Source organism: Hordeum vulgare, chromosome 7H, assembly GCF_904849725.1.
Source record: "Hordeum vulgare subsp. vulgare chromosome 7H, MorexV3_pseudomolecules_assembly, whole genome shotgun sequence".
In the NCBI taxonomy this organism is placed as follows: Eukaryota; Viridiplantae; Streptophyta; class Magnoliopsida; order Poales; family Poaceae; genus Hordeum; species Hordeum vulgare.
In genome coordinates, this window is record NC_058524.1 from 442,233,354 (window position 1) to 442,239,353 (window position 6,000).

Sequence of the window (6,000 nt, forward strand, 5' to 3'; positions counted from 1 at the left end):
CACTTACGATGGCAGCCAGCTGGCCAGTCTGTACATTCATCGAGTGGTGAGTCTCCATGGAGTTCCCAAAGAGATCGTGTCCAACCGCGGCACCTAGTTCACCTCAAGATTCTGGAAGAAGTTTCAAGAAGCTCTCGGAACCAAACTCTCCTTCAGTACGGCTTTCCACCCGCAAACGGGCGGACAAACCGAGAGGGTAAACCAGATACTTGAGGACATGCTTCGTGCTTGTGTTTTGGCCCATGGTGCCAAGTGGGAAGACTGCCTACCCTTTGCTGAGTTCTCTTACAACAACGGCTACCAGTCCAGTCTTCACATGGCCCCATTCGAAGCATTATATGGGCGGAAATGTCGCACCCCTCTCAATTGGTCCGAAACCGGTGAAGGACTAGTTTTCGGACCAGAAGCACTGCAGGAAGCAGGGGACAAGGTTCAGCTTGTCCGAGAGAACTTGGAGGCAGCTAAGTCAAGGAAGAAGAGCTATGCGGACCCTCGCCGCAGAAACGTGGAGTTTGTTCCCGGAGACCAAGTGTACTTGCGAGTCACGCCTCTCAAGGGGACCAAGCGTTTCCACATCAAGGGGAAGCTAGCTCCAAGGTTCATTGGACCCTTCAAGATCACGGCAAGGCGCGGGGAAGTAGCTTATCAGTTGGAGCTACCTCCAGAACTTTTGGGTGTGCACAACGTGTTCCACGTGTCACAGCTCCGGAAGTGTTTGCAAGTGCCGAATCGTCCCGATCTTTACAAGAACATTGATCATCAAGCTATTGACCTTCAATCGGACCTTACCTACCGCGAGAGACCGATCCGCATTTTGGATGAAGGAGAGCGTTGCACCAGAAGCCGCACCATCAAGTTTTTCAAGGTTCAGTGGAGAAACCATACCGAAGGAGAAGCCACATGGGAACGTGAAGACTATCTCCGATCAGAATTTCCCGAGTTGTTTAACGCTTAGCTTAGGAATCTCGGGGACGAGATTCTTGTAAGGGGGATAGGTCTGTCACACCCTGTTTTTCACCCCAAGTTTTCTGTGTTGCAAAAATCAGAGCTTGTTAAAACTTTTTCAAATAATGTTGTGAGTGCAATGTCAGCCCTTGTTTGAGTGTATGCTTGCTTGTTTGATGACTCAAACCCATGAAAAATTTATTATTTTGCTCTCTTCAAAAACCCTTTTTCCTTTATATCAAGATCACCTTCATCAGGTTGGGATACACTACTAGCTCATGAAGCCAAGTGGCACTTCCAACCAAAGTTGGTGATCTGATCCAAATATTATTTTCATTCATTAAAAACATTAATTGGTGATTTAAAATATTATTTTCCTATTTTATATCTATGTCTATTTCTAAGGCCAGTAATGATATTTCCACAAGGAAAATTACTGTCCTGCCTTGGAAAATTCTGAGTAAATTCATGGAAGCTCAGAAGGACATATATTTTCCACATATAAGATTTTCAACCCTATTTTATATTAATATTATTTGAGTAAATCCCTGAAAACCATTTCTGTCTGTTTTAGCTTTTTGAGATGTTTCCAAAGGAAATTATCTCAGTAAATTCCCATAAAATTACAGGAGCCCTCCCAAACCATATTAGGTGCTCACCTAAAATCTCACCTTGATCCAAGGTGGGGAAGTGCACTTATAGAGCCCAAAACCCTCTATGTCCAGAGTAGAGTTGGAACAACTCTACATTGCAAAGTTTCTTCTATGGAGCTGAAACTTTGCAGAGGTGTCTAACACACCAAATGAGGACTCCACACCAAAGAGGGGATTTGTGAGACTCTGTTTGGCCACACTTCCTTTGTAAAGGACAGTACTGGTCATTTTGAGACATTTTCAAGTTTACAAAGCCAAACTTGTTCAATGGAGCTCGGATTTGGTGGAACCCCATGTTTTTACCCCAAGGCCAAACCTGTTAAGTTTCATTTACAGTGGTGAAGTGGAAGCACCCCAAGTCACTGTCGAACACCTATTGACAGAAAGATGAAAACCTTCCTAGCCACTGTTTTACCCAATGTCAAGGCCCCAAACTTGGTGGGTTAGAGCACCAGAACCACCTGAACACCCATCAATCAGCCCCTCCCCAACTCCAAGCACAAGTGACAAGAACTCCAATTTGAGCTGTAGGGCAGTACTGGCAACACTAGTGTTCCTTGCTCCCTTGACCAGCTCGAGCTCCCACTAAACCACAACGGCTAGGCACACTCCCAGGAACACTCAGGACATGGAGGACACGTCCCAAGTGCCCCAGAGCGAGCCAGCATGCCGTCGCATGCCAAAACTGCGCTCTGGGCGCGCTGCAGAGAGACTCCCGCAAGGGGCCGACGCTCCGGCCGGTCCCAGCCTCCCCAGTTATGTCCAAGCGCTCCCCCGACAACCATTCAGTGCAAAGCTACCCCAGGGACCCTCTCCCCCTCGTGCAAGAGCTCAGGCGACGCGTGCCCGTGTGCGCCCGACGCGGCCGAGCATGCACGGTCGCTGCAACTCGTCCCCACTCGCTTTCCCTCTGCGGCCGTTGCACCCGGAGGCCCTAAACCACGTCCCGAACCCGTTGTTTCGCGGCGAGCACCTCGCTGTCCTTGCACGCGTTCCACGGTGAGTCACCGGCGCGCCCGAGTTAGGTCACCGTCGTTGGCCTATAAATAGGACCCCCCCCCCCCCCCGGCACTCCAGCACCCTCCAAGAAGCTTCAGCACAACCAGTAGACACCCCCTAGCCACCCAATGGAGTCGCAGAACCCCGGTGCTCGAGATCGACCAAGGCCCCTCCGCCTCGGAGCTCCGGTCGATCTCCGACTACACGTCGGCTCCTGCGCTGCCCGACCTCTCATTACACTCCCCTTGACACAAGGAACGTTTCCCCTAACTCTCCCGAGCGAATCCATACCCCTAGCCCCTAGTTCAACACCAACCCGAAACCCTTCCGCCACGAGCACCTCGTCGCCGGCGACCCGGACCACCTCCGGTGACGTCCCGACCACGAGCAGGTAAGCGGAGGCATGAGGAACCCGTTCCCGTTCCTATCTAGGCCTGAGGACAACGGCAGCCTCGCCGGCGTCCATCTCCACCTCTCTGGCTGGAGGTAGGAGAAGGACCCGACAGGTGGAGCCCACCTGTCGGTGTCCTGGGGCAGCCAGCGCGCGTAGCCGCTGACGCTGACCCAGGGGCCCGCAGGTTAGGTTTGAACCTGGCCCGCGCGCGCCTGGTGGCCAGGCCTGCTGGCTGGGCCGACTGGATACAACCCCCCTGGCCTTTTTCTTTTGTTTTAATCCACCAAACTAAATGATTTTTATAAAAAGATTTAGACAGTAGAGAAATATAATTCTTCCACGAGTATTTTTCTAAAAATGAGTAGTATTTGATTCTGTAATAGTTGACATTTATCAAAAACAGAACTATTTTGGTATAATAAAATGATATTAAAAAGCACTTGTTTGCTTCTGTTTGCTTTAAAATAAATATGCTTAGCTAATAATACAATAGGAAACATTTTTCAAAATAATATCCTGAATTTATTCAAGCCTGGCAACATTTTTAAAATCACTTTGTGATCTATTTTAGTGAGAGCTAGTATTTATTTATTCCTTTCTCGACGGTAGAGTTACCGAGTGACGGAGGATCCGGAGCGGAAGACCTCGAAGACCCCGGATACCTAGCTGACCAAGGCAAGCATGCCCTTTTGCCATGACTTAAGTAAATAAAATGATGCATGCTAGAATAGCAAGTATTTTCCCGTTGCATGTGATCAAAGTGTCGGTTCATCATTGTGGTGATGGTACCGGAGGCTTCTTCGAAGCACTTGCATGTTGATAATGATATTCACATGGCTCCTCGGAGCACAAACATGATGAGCTGACCCTACCATCTACGAGGATCACGCTACTGTCATGTTGGCTAGTAGAGTATAATCACTGCATTGAGCTTGACCCTACCCCGTGAGGGTCATGATATTATCATGTTGACAAGTAATGTTATGGCATGTTATCTCAAGCATAATGATGAGTTAAATAAAGAGTTTATGAAAACCCCGTCGGGTGCCACTAATGCCCGAGGGTGATGATGAGTTGGTGATCACTTTTGGTGAAGTGATGCACCGGTGATTTTGGTGTGAGTATGGTTTCGGAAATGGATTAGATTTATGATGTGTCGACCGTCCCAACCTTACCAGTACGACCACGATACCCCTTTATGGGATGGGGCTTTGTTGATTACTCTGGTCGGTGCTAGCAAAGAGCCACATTACTAGTGGCGGGAGTGACCGGTGTCACTCTCGTGATGGGGTCGTGCCAGGTAGGACGACTATGCCATTATTATGAGTTCCAGGCACACCGTTGGTCCCTGCATGGTTGTTACAGTCCAGAGTCGGTGCTCGTAAGACGTACAACATGTGGGATGGGTACCAATCGAGTGGACCTCTTTGTCTAGTATCGTCAGGGGAAAGATGATGATCGGGTACTTACCTCGGGTATATGTGATATACCGCGAGTCGTGGATGACACGGAAGTTTCCCGTTTCTCGTGGGTCTAGCGTACTACCTCTGCAGAGTGTAAACTATTCGAATAGCCGTGTCCACGGTCAAGGACAGTTGGGGGGTGCTGCTTAAACTACGTCCTGAGTTTCCGCATAAACCAAGTGTGTGTGTGGTGTTAAAAAGGTGTTGTTATAATCATGATAATCACAATAATATGATCAAGTTCGGTGACTTGACATATAGGGTAAACCCGGATGGTTTAGCCCTCATTAATATCTTGAGGATATGACAAGTCCGATGACTTGGCATATAGGGTGAACCCGGTGTGTTCAACCCTTGACAGATATGCCAATATCTGTAACATGTTCTTCAAAAGTAGTTCTTTAACTTGTTATGCATACTTGATCATATCACCACATTGCATTCCACTAAGGATAACTGTCACTGTTATTCCTTACCATATATATATCATGGGCTATTTGCGAGTACATTCAAAGTACTCATTGGCTTGCCACTGGTTATGTTATTGACCAGACATGGAAGGACCGGAGTTTGGCGATGAGTATGCCGTCGGAGACGGACCCGCGATCTAGGACGCTTCCAAGTCAGAATGCCTGTCGGTGTAGGCTTGATGGCATGGGCACCGCTTAGCCCTTACGAGTTTCCGCTACTCGATGTATCCATTTAATTTGGCTTTAGGCCTTGCTCTTGAACCCGACCTTCTGGTCATTTGATGTAATAATTCGGTACTTGGATGTAAGACTCTATTATTCAGTATCTGTGTTCAGTGAACATTGATCCTTGGGGTCACTGGGCACGGCGAACTCGACTTGCTAGTCGGGGTCCCCACATGAACGATAAAAGCCGGCTTACTTGGGGGCTACTAGTTCCCAAGTTTATTAGTATTAATAGCACTGCCTTCTGCTATCCTATGCCCGTTTTTCCTTGATCATAGGTCACTTGGGGGCTTCTGACTCATTGAGTCCCGCCTTAATACCCTCTTGGCTAGCGAAAAATTAACACATTACAATGGTTATACTGGACTATTTGTTTTGTGACTCACGCATAAGCCCCATGTACTCTTGGCAAGTCAATCCAATCTTGGACCCTAAACTTCCAAAGTTAAAACATTGAGGTGCTTGCGAGAGCCACATATGGAAAGTAGACAAACCATGGGTTCACTGAACCTGCTTCACTGAAGTTTGACTTGAGCCTGATCCGTCGGTCTAAAACATAAAGGTTTTTGCAAAAAGCTCTTTGGGTACGACTAGAGCCTTGCAAGCCCGTCTACCCGCCATGACTCACTGAGCCGACTTATTTCTCACCTTATATGGTGTTATACTTTCAGGCAGAGACCCATCAGTTGTGCTGGCTCATCCAAATTGGGTGATTCTAAAGGTTTTTTTCCTTTCAAGGAGGGGAAGACAACACACTTCCTAACCAACGATAGCTCAAACAGGCAACTTATATTACAAGCTAACGCCAGGAAAGTTTGGCATCTCTACTCATGCAAATATATAGCAGTTTT